This window comes from Idiotropiscis lumnitzeri, chromosome 22 (assembly GCF_059441095.1).
Source record: "Idiotropiscis lumnitzeri isolate Australia: NSW breed Sydney's pygmy pipehorse chromosome 22, RoL_Ilum_1.0, whole genome shotgun sequence".
Taxonomy (NCBI): Eukaryota; Metazoa; Chordata; class Actinopteri; order Syngnathiformes; family Syngnathidae; genus Idiotropiscis; species Idiotropiscis lumnitzeri.
This window is the reverse complement of record NC_142412.1, coordinates 5,444,399-5,464,309: the sequence shown is the minus strand read 5'-3', so window position 1 is coordinate 5,464,309 and position 19,911 is coordinate 5,444,399. Positions and strand designations below refer to the sequence as shown.

Below are 19,911 nucleotides of genomic sequence, written 5' to 3'. Positions count from 1 at the left end.
TAAAGAGTCGGTACCTGAAAACATCTATATGTTTATATTCAGTTATACACCTTGCGCCAATCAAAATAGGCGTTGCCGTCCTCCACCAGCTCGGCGTCAAAGCGCTTGGCCTTGGCGAAGGTCAGGATTGCTTTGAGCGCTCTTTATTTATAAACCCTCAGCTGTTTCTTTCATGTCCCAGCAAGAAAAAAACAGAGAGCCCTTGCATTCTTGTCTGGAAATATCCTGTGATCGACGTAACACCCTCATGGAACATCAGCTGATAAAGACGGGTCTCAAGACACCATCATGCGACACTCTGAAGAAGGCGAAAGACTCGCCGAAACATGTCAGGTAAAAAATTAACCTAAAACATAATTGTCTGCTTTTAATCACTGCTCGGGCCCTAATAATAATAATAATAATAATTTCCACAAAAACAATGGGGACCTCGTAGCGGTCGCTGCTCGGGCCCTAATAATAATTTCTACAAAAACAATAGGGACCTCGCCGCGGTCGCTGCTCGGGCCCCAATTATAATTTCTACACAAAGTCCATTGTGGTGACCCGCCCCCTTTTAAGTAAATTCAAAATGGCCGACTTCCTGTAAAACCTAGCTCATTGCTCCAAGAGACTTTTTTGTAGGTCTTGGTTTAAGTGCTAATACTATAACAAATAATGAATGCCAAAACCCTCAGTGAATACTTGTCTCCCCTTAACCAGACAATTTCATACCCTGTAACTGCAGACAAATCTAAAGAGATTTGAAAACAATGCAGAAAGAGTCAGTCAATGGTCAGAAATAAAAAGAGGGTTACAAAGAGGAAGTGGGCGAGCGGCCAGGGTGCATGACAAGTTGCGGATGTTGAAATGAGGTTGAAAAGTCTGACTTCAATGATGCGTTTTAAAAGTTGAATTTATTAAGTATAACAAGTGAAACACCTCCTCTCCCTTTTTCTTTTTTATAATTTTTTTTTTTTAAACAGCACTGCTTTGTTTTCTCATGTCGCCATTCCGTCTTTGTGGCAGATTGCACTTCAGAAAACGAGTTGAGAATGCGCCAACAGCGCCGTCAATGGCAGTAAATGATGTCATGGGACCACACTGACCACTGCAAAAGGGAAAACCACATCATGGACCGGGAGAAGGGCAGGGTCATCCGCACAGAAGAGAACAAACAACAGCGCTGGATCAGAGACCAAACCTTCACCTGTAAATAAAACGTCCCGACCTGAAGACATCTTAATGTTATTATTTTGTTATACACACAGTGCCGCCAAGTGGAATCAAAAATTTGTTTTTATTTTAATTTTCACGTACTGCACGGTGCCCTTGCGCCAACACATAAATTAATAAAAATGCTGCACATATTTTTTTTTCTTGGAATTTACTATTTTCGGAATGTGTGATTTTTTTTCACATCATGCAAATTTAAAGTGTTGTTCAAATCTTTTCTAGGAATTTCCAACATTTTTTTTTTTTTATTTTCCACTGAAAATACAATATTGTTCTCATAATATTTCCCTTCCAAATGCACCAACACATTGTATATTGTAGTATTGCACGAGTTTCATACATAAGCAGAATTTTATGAGAATAAAAAAGACAGGTGCTGCTTCCTCATTTATTTTAATGGGCCATTTCTTTTCGTGTTTCGTTGTGGCACGGGAGCAATTCCTATAACGTGGAGACCACTGGCTATTCGTCCGAAGTGTCTAATTTATTTACGAATGTGTTTTTATCGATTAATTTAGCTATTGTGGCTTTTAATTGAATATTGTAGTCTGGAAATTGCAGAAAGTGGATGTGAATAACACATTTTAAATATTGTTCATGAATGATGAAACCTCTTCCATTAGCCTCTCGTCATGCACGGGCACCTGCAAACTCCACACAGGATGGCCGGAGCTGGGATTGAACCCACACCCAATGCTCTCTCTCACTGTGAGGCCATCGTGCTAACCAGTCGGGCGGCATAATAAATATATATATATATATATATATATATATATACGGGGAGAGAGAGAGAGAGAGAGTGAAATTCATGTTATAACAAAAAAACCAAATTATTATTAAAACGTATTATTTTTTTATTCCCCAATCATTTTTATTTTTTTTATTTTATCATATTCTTTGATGCTTTTAAATATGTTTTTGACAATTATAATAATGTTCAAATTACATTTTAAGTAAATTAAAAAAAAAGATTTTTTTGATCAACATACATTTTTGTATTTGTTTTTTTATATATATATATTTACATTATTCTACTTCATGATCATAATATTTAAAAAATATTGTTTTATTCTATTCCTATTTTGTACTGGGAATCCACATACAATAAAAAAGACAATATATAATGACCTATTTTCTCTGAGCAAAAGGCACAAATTATGACTTTCTTATGTTATTATTTTGTTATACACACAGCGCCGCCAAGTGGAATCAAAAATTTGTTTTTATTTTAATTTTCACGTACTGCACGGTGCCCTTTTGACGAATCCGACTGAAAATTAGTCAGAAAAGACTCAAGACAATGATCTTACTCTCTGCCGAATTTGTACTTTCAATGGGCTCTGTCTGAGGTGGGATTCGAACCCACGCCTCCTGGGGAGACTGCGACCTGAACGCAACGCCTTAGACCGCTTCGCCAATTAATTCTAATTGACGGGCTATCATAGCTTTTGGTTTCAATACTGTACCGTTACTGGCTTAGTATAAATGCATGTTGGGTGCTTTGGGGTGGCTCATTTGCATTTACACACTAATTAAAGTGAAACTGGATAATTTGTCACAGCATCCATAAGGGCTCAACAGGCTCGCGTTGCTACACGATGAGTGATGCTAAATCAAAAAGCACCAATGACAGTTGGGAAGCAAGGAACTGTAGAGATCTATCACGCCATCATCCAGTATGAACCGCAGCAGAGAGCACAGCAAGGATCCGCCGGTCGCCGTGGCACCTGGCCACGCCCGCTGCCTGCAGGCCCCCGGACACGGCCGCTGCCCCCTGAAATCAATGTAAAATTCAACTGTATGAACTACCACTTTATCAATTGTGTAACACCTTCAATATTGTTTTGTTGTTGTGTGTATATATATATATATATATAGAGAGAGATAAATAGAAAAATAAATTATATATATATATGTGCGTGAGTGATCGGAAAAATAACTCGCTTGTGAAGGGCAGGCGAAGCAATAAACATGCTAAGAAAACGATTTCAGACACGCTATTTAAAGTCACAATGTTAGCCATCGCAATCCTGAATTCATCTGTTCCCATATACTGCCCAGAACGTACAATTAGCAAACGAAATCCTTGATAAGACCAGTTAGTTCATCACCTTTGGTACTTTCAATGGGCTCTGTCTGAGGTGGGATTCGAACCCACGCCTCCTGGGGAGAATGCGACCTGAACGCAACGTCTTAGACCGCTCCGCCATCCTGGCACCTGGTAATGCATATATATATATATATATATATATATATATATTGTATTTTTTTTTTTAAGCATTTTTGAAGGTGCATGGCAAATGCCTTTAAACCTAAATGATTAACGCCGCAGTTACACAAATAAATCAACATTTCAGATTAGAGAAGACCGTGACTAAAAATTGAATCACTACACTACCAATGTCTAATGTGTTTTATTTATCCAATTTCGTATTATTTTCCATCACATTTCAGTCTGCTAGTCTTTGTTTTGATGCACCTGTAGCGAGATGCCTCACATAGCAAATGTGTACAGTGCGAGCTGAAAATGCATTTTCAGCACTAAAAAACCAAACTTTTATAACAGCTAAAACAAATGTAAAAATAAACCATTAATATATTTCTTTTGTATCACAGCCGCACAACTGAATAAATGTATCCCATTATGAGTGATGTCTAGGCTTCCTTTTTAACCTTTATTTTTTTATAAAAACTATACATCCATTATCACCCTGCTATGCTCTCTGCTATTAGCATAAGTGTGTGTGTGCGTGTGTGTGTGTGCGTGTGTTGCCCCATGAGAAGTGAAAGGTTGTTGGCAGTAATCGCACCTTACAAGTGATGTTTTCCCGTCTGCCAATTGCGCAGCACGTGACGTAAAAAGTCAAACATAAAAGTGTGTGTAGAAGGAGCAATGAAACATAACAACTGTCAATCATTGTCTTTGAAATACAGATTGGAGCTTTCAGAAAAAATCCAAATGAAATAATTAGAAATGGTAAAATTATGACATTTTAACATTATTTTATCTATAGTAATATATACTGTATATAATATTTTATTTTATGATTAAGCCAATTTTGTAATAGTTGAGTCTGATAATCGCATTCGTGTGAAGCCGCTTGGCGTTTGGCTCTGATGATGGCTTGGCATTTATAGAAACATGCTGACGTTACGTAAATCAAAGCGAGGGGAATAAGCAAAAAAAAATTTTAAAAATCTAAAAAAAAAAACATGATAAAATATTATTCCAAATTCATTTGTTTAAGACACATTATTATTAGAACAAAATCTCTTTTATAAGAACGCGCCGGCCGGCAACCACCCCCTCGCCGGGCCTAGGGAATGTCTTTCTGCAGCCCAAGTTAATGGCTAAGGAAAAATTTTTTTTTATTTTAATTTTCACGTACTGCACGGTGCCCTTTTGACGAATCCGACTGAAAATTAGTCTTTGTGGGGGTTTTTTCCGCATGGATCCCGTTCGGCGTTGTTAGCTTAACTCAATCAATCCATAAAACGTATATATATGGCGCTACCACTGCGATCAAAAATAAGTTGGCAGCCGTCTTCAGGGCCTGACCCATGTTTGACCATATGGATGAGAAGACTTCACAGAGAAGCGGATGCCTGAAGACTGGATCAACGTCTGCAACATCAAAGGAGGTGTGCTGAGACACACCTCTGAAACAAAAGGACTGAGACTTTAGTACCAGAGCACTAAAAGGGCATATCTGCCTTTTCAATCAGTGGATGACTGCCATAGAATCAGGCTTGGTTGGTTCAAATACAAAGTAGTTGAATCTGTAATCTGTTTTGAACCTTGCATAAAACAGTGTGGGGGAAGGTGGAATCATTGTTTTTTGAGTAAATGACAAAAGGATGTAACGTGTTTGTTTGTGTTTTTTGGATTTGATTAGAATCAATCCAAATGCCCAACACGAATTAAAATGCTCCATGGACACTCAACCGGAGGGACTGTGAACCCATATAAATTGATTGGAAAGCCAGTTTTGAAATCAGAAGCTAGTAAGTAATTGTTGGTAGATGTCTTCAGGGCTGAAGTATCCTCAAATGTGTACAACTTCTAGCACCTTTGTGTTACACACAGTCGTTAACCCTCGGTTGTCGCGGTTAATGGGGACCGAGACCACCCGCGGAAACTGAAAATCCAAGACATTGAAGCAAACAAGTTTTATCTGCATTTATAATCAGGATGCCACCCTCCCCTTCATTTTTTCCCCAATATTTTGAAAATAAAATAAATAAATATATATATATATATATATAAAAATATATATATAGTTAACATGGAGGCCACCAGGGAGGGGGAGGAGGACTCTTCGACGGTGAATTGTTCTGATACATTTTTTAATTTAACATTACCCAAATCCTACTTAAAGGAGGCACCGTCATGTGATTCGGGTGACTGACAAAGCCGCAAAGTTCCTTTTTTTCCTGCGAAAACTTTTGCGATGCAGGTGCAAACAAACACGTAAATCAGTGCCAGTGCAAAAAGCGAGTGGCCCACTTAATCAACCAAGCAAGAGCGAGTGTTGCTTCAAAGCCCATTACTGTGCCCAGCACACCATGAGAGAAAGAAACCGAGAGAGCCCGTGCGTGTCTTTTTGTTTGGGATCAAATTGCGGCAATCTGGACCTTTGTGAAAAGTTTGATGTACAGATGACAACATTGTAGTCAGGGTGTCCCCCGCCTACTGCCCGAAGATAGCTGGGATAGGCTCCAGCACCCCCCGCGATTTACCAACGGTCGCCACTTACGACATTCGGGAGTGTTAATTCCGCATAGCGCTGCCCCAGCATTGTGTTAAAATGACATGATAGTGCAGAACACCGCAGCACGACCCAGGTACACCCGTGGCCTGTCTGAGCCAAAGTCTCAGCACCTCCAAACACTTTTGGACCTATTCACCTGTTGTCCCCGGGGGCCACTCTGCCCACCTCGTGTCCGGGGGAAGGCCATCCTCTTCGGCCTGGGGAGTTGACTTTGGACTGGAACATTTTGACGTGTCAGGGGTTAATATCCGATGACCCTCGTATCTCACTCAGAGCGCCCAACTCATGCTTTCATCCGAGCTTCAGTTTTTATAGGAGTTTTTTTATGTCAAGGGTCAGATTCGTCAAAAGGGCACCGTGCAGTACGTGAAAATTAAAATAAAAACTGAAGCCTGGGCAGTCATTAATTTGATTGTCCAATATTTCCCTTATGAGATAATGCCTCTCATAGCAAATGTGTACAGCGTGTTGAAGTACTTCCTATTACGGTCTTCTTCTTTCAATATTAAAACCACCTCAAATTAAAATGTGTAATGACTGTCAATGAATTGTAAGATATGTTTTTTTTTTTTTTTTTTTTTTTTTACAATCCAGTCTTTATGGCCAAAAACAGCACAAGAAATGTGAAAATAAATTTAGAAAAAAAAAAGAATATATATATATATATATATATATTAAGTAAAGTCACATGGGCTAAATTTCAGCAAACAGCAAAGAATAACTCTTGCTGGCCCATTTAATTTGCCGCAGACGTCAAAACAACAAGAATGACACAAACGTGGACCATAAAAACAATTTCTTCCGGACTTATCCATCAACAAATTAAAGTGCATTTGTCTGAAAACATTCCAAAGCCTGTTCATTCCAAATCGAGGGCAGCTACACCAGCAGCAAAGTATCGACAGAGGTGCTGATGGTATCCTCATCGTCGTCCTCGTCCTCCTCCTCGTCCGCCGGGTCCGTCTCCAGGTCGGACACCATTGTGCTTGACACGTAGCCCACCGGAGGCGCCGCCGCGCCCGGCCGCGAGGCCAACGCCCCGCCGCGCCCGGCCGCGCCGGAGGGCCGCGGCGCGCTCAATTTGGAATGTTGGGCTTACAAATGTGTTGCGTACAATATATTAGTGGCAATTATTTATCGACGAAGACATCTACCAACTTATTTTACATCGTAGTAGTAGCGCCACCAACTGGTAAAAGCTAATACAAGTTATGATTCATCACCAGTGATGACTCTGCTTAGCAAGTCATTCTTAACATCATCACTCTCACTCTCTGCTCTTTGCTTGACAACCTAACGAAGAGGATATGTACTGTATATGTACTTGCAAAGGATGGACCACCGTCATGCAGAACATAACGCAATAAAACAACGCTGATTATGAGGTACCGACCTTGAATAGTTATTCTGAGGTGTGCAGTTCGTGACTTTCGTATTGTGACATGCTCAAGGCCTAAACACTCATCCGAGCAAATATAAGGTAGATTTTGTTCAGCCAAGGTGACATTTTTACCTCCAAAAAAGCGCCTCGTCGTCACATTATGACAACGTTGAAATAAGTAACAATAGCACATAGGAAGCCCACTTGTCACATAGAGTGTTCCGACCATAAACGATGCCGACTCGCGATCGCACGTCTGTCCTCGTCAGATTTGTTGCATAAGAACTCTATGAAAAACGGGGAACTAAATACAAACAATTTGACGGGACAACGAGGGGTGTCCAAAGTACGGTCCGTGAGGACATTTGATTCCTGTCGTCCTGGCTGAGGAGGACTCGAATGAAAATGGCGATGGTCATTAATACGCTGCAATGTTCCTCACCTTCATCAGGTACGCCAAGCTTCTCTCGCTGAAGACGTCCTAAGTATGTCTTTCACCTGGGGAAAACAATGTAAAAAGACATCCTGAAGCCTGGGCAGTCATTAATTTGATTGGATGGCAAACACTAGTAGTGCCAAGTCGTCTTGAGCACAAGTTAACAATGCCAACCAGCATTGCAAAAAACTTTTGGATTTTAATTCATTCTCTATCATCTTTAATCCAGATTGAGAATTACATCAAAGAGAGCCTGAAAACAGAGATGGCGCAAATGATGACGTCACTGGTCACCTCATTTACATAATACCCGCCCCCACCGCAAGTTTCTCCGCCCATGAAATGGCCGATCGGGTGGGCCACTTTCAAGCCTGACGACATCATTTCAAACACGGTCACGTCGAAACACGCGCGGTGTAATATCGACGCTATCGTGTCAAAAGGTAAGCAGAGCCGCATTGAAAGTGTCCTGAAAAAAAAATCTCCAGTCTCGAGGTATTCTTCTGAAGAAGCGAATAAGAATAAACCCAAAGTGGTTTTGTGAACGCCAACGCACGATTGTTCCTGCGCACATTCCTCAGCATCAGGCAGAGTTCGACAGATCCAAAAAGTGTTTTTTTTTTTTTTTTGTGGCCGAGGCGCGTGACGGCAAAATGTTTTAAAGCGGAGAGCGACACCCAACAAAAGCAAAAAGTGCACGAGGACGACTTGAAGGTGACGCGCCGCCAAATGAGGAACGAGCTTCATTCCTCGCAAAGAGAACAAACGCTTCCGATTCTGCCAGGATGACGGATGGCCGAGACATTTCATTTCAAACGCAATATCATATCAGAGAAGATTGAAAAAGAAATGTGAATATTCACGTACATTCAAATTCTTTTCTATTGACTGAATTTTTTATTACCTGCCGATGAATTGCTGGGTGGGTTCTACCTCCTGCAATTCTGTGTTTAGCAATCCGGTATCGCTATGGTCTCGGACACCTGCATGAAACACAGCTTTTAGTGCAACCAAAACTACACAACAAAAATACATTTAACGTTTGCTCTTGGTACTTTGCAATTTTTCTGCACCAAGTAATACAGGTCATCTCCATAACAAGAGCTCTCGTACAGGAGAGGGCTCAGCACGCATCCTTGGGGGGAACCGGTGCTCAGCATGAGGGTGGAGGACGTGTAGGGGCCGAGCAACACAGTCTGGGGTCTGTTGGTCATCCGGCCAGCGTGCGTGGCAGTTAAGCCGTAGAGGAGCACCTTTGAAATGATCTGAGATTGAACTAAGCATCATTAAATCAAATAGAGGTGACATGAATGTAATAATAATCGCTCAGCTCACACTCATGCACGAACACATCTTTTCGCCCAGATTTGTTCTGAAAGTGTCGTTTAGGGCACCCGCAAGACAATCCTGAAACAGACGTCTAGAGAAAAGAGACTTTATCAATACGGCTGTTGTAAACAACGATACAGATACAGCCATGTGATGATTTCCGCTCACTCGTTCTTTCTATCAACAGTGAATTGGTGAAGTGTTCGGACATCGTTTAAACTCTCGCGCTGAATCAATAGCAGCCTTCAGTGGTCGGATACAATGTTTGAAAGGTCCCCGCTGCCCAGGCTTCAGGATGTCTTTTTATACTACAGCTGAAACAAAACCATCGCTGACAGCTGCCAATGCGCTTTTGTTTCTTGGCATTAAACAAATCTAATATCCAAAAGAGGAAAAGGTATGACATGGGACCCTACAGCCCACAAAAGGTGTTGGAATTTGGACTTCAAAAAATCTGCCTCATATGTTGCATTTGAGATGTCCAAAAGTAATCTCTCCATTTATCTGTATGCAGCCCAACCAAGCAGCTCAGTCGGATTCGTCAAAAGGGCACCGTGCAGTACGTGAAAATTAAAATTAAAAAAAATTTTTGATTCCACTTGACGGCGCTGTGTGTATAATTTTTTTCAGCATGGGCACAAGAATTTTAGCCCACAATGAAAGAAGGAGGGAAATGTGTAGATTTGATTGCAGTTATACTTGCAAGGCCATTTTCAAGACTGACCTTTTAAGAGAAGCTCTCTCATGAGCCAAGGTGGTCCAACACTCAGTAGTGCGTATGTGTGTGTCTGTATTTTATTTCTCCAGCTGTGGTGTCAAAAATGATGGTATCATGAGGGACATTGAATCAAGTCGGACTAAGTAGAACTTCACTGAAGGCCTACGTGTGAAATGCATGCTCCCTGAGGGTGCCTTTGCGCCATTCAGTCACAATTTATAACATAAAATACAGCACTTTTCCACAAACCAAAGTCCGTCTTTGTGTGCCCTGCGATTGGTTGGCAACCAGTTTAGGCCATAGAGATGCAAACATACCAAATTGGGCACTGGATTTAGTTTTAAAATCGCTGCATTGGCTCCCCGTGTGTTTCAGGATTGATTTTAAGGTGCTTCAATTAGTTTTAACACTTCCTACTGTTGGATCCCAAAATCCCTTTATGGAACGGCCCGAGTATTGCACGGAGAAAAACATCCAAGAAAATGGAGAGAGAGAGTGAAATTCATGTTATAACAAAAAAAACAAATTATTATTAAAACGTATTATTTTTTTATTCCCCAGCCATTCTTTTTGTATTTATTTAATTACTCCGACTTTTACCTGCTGGTACGCCGTCCGGTGTGCCCTGTGAAATGAAAGGTGGCGTTGTTTTTGGCAGGCATTTTAGATTTTGTCTGCTGTCCCCTTAAAGCTGAATGTAGGATATCAACTGGTCGGTGCATTAATCTCGCTGCCCCCTCACACACATACAAAGGCCTCTCTGTTGCTCTTGGAAAATGTATCAGAGTTTCTAGTCGAGGAACGCCTTCGCGAAATAAGAATAAGGCCTGGGAATTTCCCTGTGTTGATCAAGGGCAAACAGCTGATAGCAGAGGGGAAGTGAGTCAGTGGCTGCAGCACTTGTTGAGGCAGGCACATGTCAAGCATTTTGGAGGCGTGGGTTCGAATCCCACCTCAGACAGAGCCCATTGAAAGTACCAAGCGGATATTAGGTAGTAAAATAAAACCCAGGGATACGCTAAAGCTGATTGCACTTTAGCGTGCAAAACTGTTTTTGAATGATAACTAATAATCTACTACTCATACGATGTACATCAAACATGAGTTATGTGTTTGCAATATCTCATGAAGGAAATACTGGACAATCAAATTAATGACTTTCCAGGCTTCAGGATGCCTTTCTACACTATATAAAGGTGGAAATGTACATTGGAAACGTTTGGTTTAGCTGTTGGCGTCACAGTGCGCCGGTGTTGCCCGAGACCAGCGAGTATCTTCTTGCGTCATCCCCGCACTAGAGTGTGCTCCCTCACATTTCCCTTTCTGACCTGAGATATTCTATGTGCCCCCCACACATTTTTTTCCACGTAAGTCGCACTGCGAGTCGCCGCTGGGACTACTACCCCCCTCAGTCTGCCGACCAACCCTGTACCCTTCTCGTAGGCCGCTGCGGTGCTTGGCCTCAGCTCCGGGGGCTGCAGAGATGTAACGCCCGCTGCCGTTTGTCAAGCCACCTGGAATGACGGGATAATGCTCCACAACTCTTGTGCCAAAGAGTCCTTCTCCATTCTTGTCAAAGGCCTTGACAGGCCCAAGGAGAGGCCCCCAGAGGACCTCAGTTGTAGATGATTCGGCTATAATGTTTTACTTTCAAAAGCTATCGTGTCCTAGGGAGAAGGACAGCTGAAGGATTATAATAATTACATGATTTTTTTTTTAATATGTAATTATGGCTGCAAAATATGTACAATGGGTTAATGAAACAAATTTTGGGATTTTGTCTTAAAGGTGTTAGCAATGCATAATAAAACTATTCACCAGCAGTTTTGATGGCCAAATGATGGGTGTCAATTCCATCCACAAATTTACATCAATTTAACAGCGCCAGTAAAGCGGTGTACTGGAAGACCAACGGGGAAGTTATTTGTGTGACTTGCTTCGCCTATAACCACAGTTAAATTCCTTCGTTCTTAGGAACAATTTTAAAAAAAATTAATAAAATAAAATCTAATAAAAGCAAAATATTAACGTCATTGTTCCACTCGACATATTTCTACAAAAAAATGTTTTTCTGTATTCTTGATTTTGGAGCAACGTTTGGGAAAATAAATGAATAAACAAAAGTTCGGGTTACGTCGCCCAATAATAATTTCTACACAAAGTCCATTGTGGTGACCCGCCCCCTTTTAAGTAAATTCAAAATGGCCGAGGATGTAGTCTGCATCTCACCAAAACTCAGCTGATAAAGGCTCCATGTCCGCGTCTCGACAAAAAGTCAAAAAACATAATATTCATAAAGTGTCGGAAAATTTCTTAGCATAATCATAAAATGTAGCAAAATTCTTGTGTGGCGCTGTGTCCTTCCAGGTGCGTTTCCTGGAGCAGCAGAACAAGATGCTGGAGACCAAGTGGAACCTCCTGCAGGACCAGACCACAACCCGCTCCAACATCGACGCCATGTTTGAAGCCTACATTGCAAACTTGCGCAGGCAACTCGATGGGCTGGGGCTTATCAATTGAAAAAGTACATTTGCATTATTTACATTATGTTCTTGAGCAGTGGCACGGTGGTCAACTGGTTAGCTGCTTGTGCACGTGTGGTTTTTTTATAATTAAGTACATATATAAACACCTCATCCCAACAACTCATGGTCGGAACATTGCCCCTGCTACGCCTGCCCTATGCAATTGCTGCCGCACTTTCCGGACTTCCACGACCACGTTTGTTCCTGTCAAGTTCATGCTCTTGTTCACGTCCTCGTTCCCGTCACGCCCCTCAGCGTTTTGCCCCCGGCTTATGTTCCTCGTCTTCCTTTTCTGTTAGTCACGTTTTGGTTGCGTCCTTGTTATTTTTCATCCTGCCACGTTTGTTTGTCCACGCCCCGTTGTTTGTCCTCGTTAGCTTTATTTAATAAACTAAATGAATCTTCAAAGCCAAACTTACGCCAATGCGTGCTCTTCCTATTCAGCTCACGATTTCATGCAATTCTTTACTCAGAAGATTGAGTGTATTCGTGAAATTTTCTCTTGGACTCTGATGCAACCCAGTCTCCTCCCTTGGACAAAAAATATGGGCTGAATCTTGCGATGATGCTAGCCGAGCGTTAGCAAAAGCACTCACGACCGTCTATTAAAAAAGGCTTCATCTGATTGCCTTAAAATTCTGTCTGTAGCATCTTAAGACCTGGGACAAACACTGGGGCTAAAATTTTTTGTTTCCGAAATACTATATGAACGGGGGCGGGGCTTTTTGCCTTCCTCTCTTCCCGCCACCCTCCCTGACTCCCCGAGTAGTCTCCATCCGGACTGCGGTCCGCCATTTGGTGATACCTGGTATATAGGAATAATTCATTTCATACACAAGGTTGCACGAGGGGCTCAGCCGAGGCAGAGGCTTGGAGCGGCGGCGGACATCAGACAGAAAGTAGAGAACAACAGGGACATGTGCTTGATGGCCTTTGCCACGCAATCTCACAGCAAGCCAGTGTCGCAGAATACTTAGCAAAGAGTCAAAAAGCATCGCTTCTTCCCGAACTTTCCATTCCTACGTTTTACAGGCGACCCTCTGCATTATAAAACCTGTATAGGTGCCAGTAACAATTTTATTGACTTCAAGAGGCATCCAACGCACGGCCTTGGGCGCAACTCAGCGTGCGTCCGTATATGCACTAACTCTATAACGCCCGACCACGACTTTGGTGAGCAAGGCAGTGCAGTAGAGATGATGTATGACTTCAAGTAGCTCCTTATGCAAATTATGGTCGGGTTGTTGTTGGACTTTTTCCGCTTTTGACTAAGGGACGGGTGTTTTTATTTTCTGGGACTCTTTAGAACAAGCGGCACGGTCAAAAGAGCTAAGCTACCTCAGACAGTGCCCATTGAAAGTACCAAGCAAGAACAAAGCAAACACATTCAAGAGAGCATTACCAGATTTTTTACGCTATTATTATCCCATTCATCTGTGCTGTTTTGTTTTTTTTCCAGTTATTCAACGGCGGTGCTTTGGATGCCAAGCTGTTATAAAAGTTTTGGTGCCTCTGATTAACTCCAAATTAATTATATTTTTGAGCCTCCAAAAAAGAGAAAGCTATCCAACTTGATGGGAACGTCTGATACATCAGATGAATTATATAGTGTAAAAAGACATCCTGAAGCCTGGGCAGTCATTAATTTAGCCTCGCGCAACTCAGCCAACCCTCAGCGGCGAGTTCATCAAATAATTAGCGTCCGGTGCACACATTATTGGGCACCATGTTTCAACCAGGCAAATTGCCTTTTCGCCTGTACGACTTTTACTTCCTCTAGATAGTCAAGTTTGATCGTCTTCTCGACGCAGCCGCCGGCACCGCTGCCGGCCTCCGGCGGGGCCCATCCGAGGACCTCACTAAGCCAGCTCCTGATTGATGGCCGCAGCATTTTCATGACAGTTTAGAACCTCCCGGGAATGAACGAGATTGTGTTTGCAGTAATGTCTTATTTTATTTTATATTATATTTTATTTTATTTTTCACATTTTTGATCCAGCCAATCGGATTGGTGTAAAGTCGATTTGAAAGCAAATGAAAACAAATACATATTTAACAACAACAAGCAAAAATGTTAAATGGATCGTAAGCATATTAAGATTATTACCATTTGTTAAATTGCATGTAATACCTTTTTTGCTGCACTTCTTATTTGAACCTATCTTGACAGTCTCTCATCATTCATTTGTTCACGATATATTATTCTTTTTTTTTTTTTTCAACACAATAACGAGAGCATGTGTAAATGACAAGGAGGCTGAATCCCATTTAGCTTTGAAGGGTCTCAAGCACTGTGGTTTCTAGGACACCCGAATACAATATAGTGGATAATAAAATTTAAAAATACTAATAAAAAAAATCGTCGCTCGCGTCGCGACTGGTGCTGTCGTCCTCGGAACACCTGCTCGCCGCTTACCAGGACGCCGAGCCCACGGAGACCGCGGGAGCCATCAGCAGAAGCCCAAAAAAGTTGCAAGAAGCCAAAAAAAATCATTCTGGCTTTAATATTGTTTACATTGGAAACGTTTGGTTTAGCTGTTATAAAAGTTTGTTTTTTTCGTGCTGTAAATGCATTTTCAGCTCGCACTGTACACATTTGCTATGTGAGGCATTATCTCATAAGGGAAATACTGGACAATCAAATTAATGACTTCCCAGGCTTCAGGATGCCTTTTTACACTATATAAAGGTGGAAATGTACATTGGAAACGTTTGGTTTAGCTGTTATAAAAGTTTGGTTTTTTAGTGCTGTAAATGCATTTTCAGCTCGCGCTGTACTCATTTGCTATGTGAGGCATTATCTCATAAGGGAAATACTGGACAATCAAATTAATGACTTCCCAGGGTTCAGGATGCCTTTTGTCTTTTTACACTATATAAAGGTGGAAATTTACATTGGAAACGTTTCACCAGGAAATAGGCTCGTAATCTTTATGGATTATTATGGCGGCAACGAAAACATCCAAACGCCTTATCGCTAATGTTCGGGAACATGCTAAGCTGCGCTGCGGCGTGTCCTCGGACAAAGTCAAGAACGTCATCATCTACCATGATCAGCAAACAAACCATCTGAAGCTGCGACAGAGGAAAAAGTTTGCCCGGCTACAAGCAAGCTAGTAGTAGCGCCACCAACTGGTAAAAGCTAATACAAGTTATTTTCTTGGATGTTTTTCTCCGTGCAACTCAACAAGGTCGCCCTCATATATGCTCGGATACTTCAGCCCTGAAGACATCTACCAACTTATTTTTCATCGTAGTAGTAGCGCCACCAACTGGTAAAAGCTTGATCGTTAAACTGGAAAAGTAAAAAAGAAAAAAACAAATTCTATTGGCAGCTCTTTTGGAACAATCAATGTTTCTCCTCACGAACATGGCGGATTGAAAGAGAAAAGACGACTGGGATTATTTCAATTTAAAAGTAGAAGCACTGACGTAATTGAAATATATATTTGTGCACACATGATGCACGCGCACACGACTAAATACTACTACGACCACTACTAAATAACCTGAAATAAATTGTCAAGGTTGCCAAATGTAACATTTTTACTATAGGGATTATTTTTTAATAAAAAGCACATTTATTTATTTCATAAATTCATTTGAATGAAAATGAGTATGGAAGTAAACTCATTGACCAACTGGACGATATTTACCGATCCCTACGCCCTCACCCACTGGATGGACAATTTAGCACAATGCAAACTTTTCTGCTTATTTTGAGCGTCGGCCCATTTTGAATATGATTGCATTGAAAATCAACAGTATTTACTTTCTATTTCGTGGCGAGCACACCACTAACTTGAGCTACATTGCGCCTGATCTTCGTGTTTTGACCGCAGAGTCTGATTATTCTCCGTGGCAACAAAAGTTCCTGCAAAATGATTCAGATGATCCATCTTCTCGAAATTTTTCACATTTGAGGATATTCAGGCCCTGAAGACGGCTGCCAACTTATTTTTGATCGCAGTGGTAGCGCCACCAACTGGTTAAAACAAATACAAATTATTTTCGTTGATGTTTTTCTCCGGGCAGGTTCACAAAATCTACCTTATATTTGCTCGGATGAGTGTTTAGGCCTTGAGGATGTCACAATACGAAAGTCTTTCGCCTTCTTCAGAGTGTCACATGATGGTGTCTTGTGACCCGTCTTTATCAGCTGATGTTCCATGAGGGCGTGACTTACCTGTCACAAGAATGAAGGCAAGTCACACCCCCCGCTGTCCGTTCACTCCGCCAAGATGCTGCTCTAGGTGGTAGAGAGGATGAAGGCTCCCTTGTCTCTGTTCATGGTTTTTATGCCTCGCTTGCAGATCTCAATGGCCTCTCTGATCCAGCGCTGTTGTTTGTTCTCTTCGGTGCGGATGACCCTGCCCTTCTCCCGGTCCATGATGTGGTTTTTCTTTTTGCTTATCACTGACAATGCGCCCTTTTTTAATCGAAATGAGGCCTCAGTAAGTCACTTACTTTTGATACATTGTATCATGTGCAATAACTGGATTCCACTTCAACCCTGAGCCTTTTTTTTTTTTTTGCTCTGGAAGTCGGTCAAAGAGTCTTTGGTTCTAGAAGCAGGTAAGAGTTTCTTTGGCTCCAGAAATGAGTCAGCATGTGACCATGAAGACGTGAGGGTGCATTTTGGAAACCCAAGTATTGATTTGTTTCCCTCATATGAGTTAAGTTGCGTCCACCTCACTCCTTGGCTCTCGTAGCGTGCAAAGTTGCTTTGGCTCTAGAAGCGCTCTAACCACAGCATACGGATTTATAATGTGTTTGCGGAACATGAGTTAAGCAGTAAAATCCCCCCCTGCGACCTGAACGCAACGCCTTAGACCGCTCTGCCATCCTGGCATCTGGTAATGCTCTCTTGACTGTGTTTGCTTTTTTCTTGCTTGGTACTTTCAATGGGCTCTGTCTGAGGTGGGATTCAAACCCTACTTTTTGAGATTCCGGCACTCTTTCCTCCACACTCCACCATGCAAAACTTGAACTAAAACTTCAGAGTTTAACAAGATATATATGTATATATATATATATTTATATATTTATTATATATATTGTATATTTAAAAGTTTGGTTTTTTAGTAAGCACAACATGAACATTACAAATATTGGACAATCAAATTAAAACTTGCCTTGGCACACTCTGCAGGAGTGGGCAGTGCAGCCTTGGATTTATTTCAAAGCTACGTCATTAAACATAAAAAAAACATCCTTTTTTTTTTTTAAATCAACATTTTATATACAAATGAAGGGATCATCTGAATCATTTTGCCTCAAGACATTGATCTTACTCTATCCCTATTTTTATGACTTTCCCACGGGCGGTGGGTAAATACGCACAATATTGTATTATTTTCTGTTATTTATTCACATTTTTAACATTGGTTAAATTCACAATTTCCCAAGAATACAAACGTCTAATTTCAATTAGCGTCATATTTATTATATATATTGCAGCTTGTAATTTATTCAGAATGGACCAGCATGGTGGCTAAATAATTTTCCATTCACCCGCCATACTGTTTAGATTAAGCCAACATTACACCAGATAATCTGCAAAAAGAATAGATGCAATGCTGAGGCTACCAAACCGGACCCCCTCATTGCTCGGGCCCTAATAATAATAATAATAATAATAATTTCCACAAAAACAATGGGGAGACTGCGACCTGAACGCAACATCTTAGACCGCTCTGCCATCCTGGCACCTGGTAATGGTCTCTTGACTGTGTTTGCTTTTTTCTTGCTTGGTACTTTCAATGGGCTCTGTCTGAGGTGGGATTCGAACCCACGCCTCCTGGGGTTACTGCGACCTGAACGCAACGCCTTAGACCGCTCTGCCATCCTGGCACCTGGTAATGCTCTCTTGACTGTGTTTTTTTTTTTTTAATTTCCCTTTAGAAAAAATAGGACGTGTTATCCCATGACTCAATATAGCAGCCCATTTGTAAAGATTATTGTTTGGTCATAACGATTGACATACTAACGAGCTGATTGTTGCGTAATTTGGAAGCGGCCAGACAGCAAGTGTAGAGGAGGGAATCGGGAGGTTGTTGTCCGGCTTCTGCAGACCTTGCTGGTTATCTGAGCGGTTCGGACCGTACCAGGGCTCCGGCCGGCGTGCGTGGCAGTTAAGCCGTAGAGGATCACCGTCCGGCGATTTTTTTTATGTTGTGGCATATAAAGAGTGTTTTACTGACTAGCTAAACCCAGTTTGCTTAAACTGATCGTACACTGGACGAAATCTTACCGTATGATTCATCTTTCTTTTTCTTTTCTGATCCACATAGAGTGAGTGACGGTCAAAATTTGAGGAAAAATGGAAGGAAAGGCCAGAACTATGTTGCAAATGCCTGGAACTTAAGCAGAACACAACAGTTTGTGTGTTATTGGTACTTTCAATGGGCTCTGTCTGAGGTGGGATTCGAACCCACGCCTCCTGGGGTGACTGCGACCTGAACGCAACGCCTTAGACCGCTCTGCCATCCATGGCAGAGCGGTCTAAGGCGTTGCGTTCAGGTTGCAGTCTCCCCAGGAGGCGTGGGTTGAATCCCACCTCAGACAGTGCCCATTGAAAGTACCAAGCAAGAACAAAGCAAACACATTCAAGAGAGCATTACCAGATGCCAGGATGGCAGAGCGGTCTAAGGCGTTGAACATGACATACAAACGAATCCGTCGGGCTGCCGATGTGACGTGTACCAGGTGAACATGAACCACCAACCCTTCAGTTCACAAACGAATGAGCAAAGCTATATTAAATTTGAAAACTGAAGTCCACGCAAGCGTCCCTGGGTGGGATTGAACCACCAACCTTTCAGTTAACAGCCGAACGCGCTCACCGATTGCGCCACAGAGACTTGTCTCGTTATCTTGCAATGTGACAAAAGTATTGGGACGCCTGGCCCTTGCGCTCTGTTGCATTCAGGTCACAGTCTCCCCAGGAGGCGTGGGTTCGAATCCCACCTCCGACAGAGCCCATTGACAGTGTGTGGATGATGAATCAATGCAGCGCTTCCACAACCGAGTGCGCCAGATCTTGATGGCCTCAGGCTCAACATATATATATATATAAACACACACACACACACACACACATATATATGTTGTTTGTTTTTTTTTCATGGTGGAAAAAAATTTCATCTAAATAACTCTAATGAATTTGTCTTTTATCATGGTGGTCTGTAGGATGAATTGGATCAAGAGCCTGCCAAGTGCACCATGGGGCTCGAACCCACGACCCTGAGATTAAGAGTCTCATCACCCTGATGTCAGATTAAAAATAATTGGTGTTGATGTGTGGCCAGTCAATCTTCAGGGCACATATAGAGACAGACAACCATTCACACCCACTGTGCAAAATCTAACCTGGACTGGTCCCAAGCACTGCCAGTCCAACTGCGGTAAACAGAAAATAACAACATTAGAGTTCAAAATGATGTCATCAAATGACTTGAAAGCGACGTGCTAGTTTTACTTTGCATTGCGCGTCCAACGACAACGATTTTTTTTTTTACAATGAATGAAATGTG

General features: G+C 41.8%; 1 non-coding gene across 1 annotated transcript; it reads right to left on the bottom strand.

Moving 5' to 3' along the window:
* Window positions 1-19,165: 19,165 nt before the first annotated feature.
* On the bottom strand, window positions 19,166-19,239 carry trnan-guu (transfer RNA asparagine (anticodon GUU)). The gene has a single exon. It is a non-coding gene; the product is annotated as a tRNA-Asn (tRNA).
* Between the last annotated feature and the right edge of the window lie 672 nt (window positions 19,240-19,911).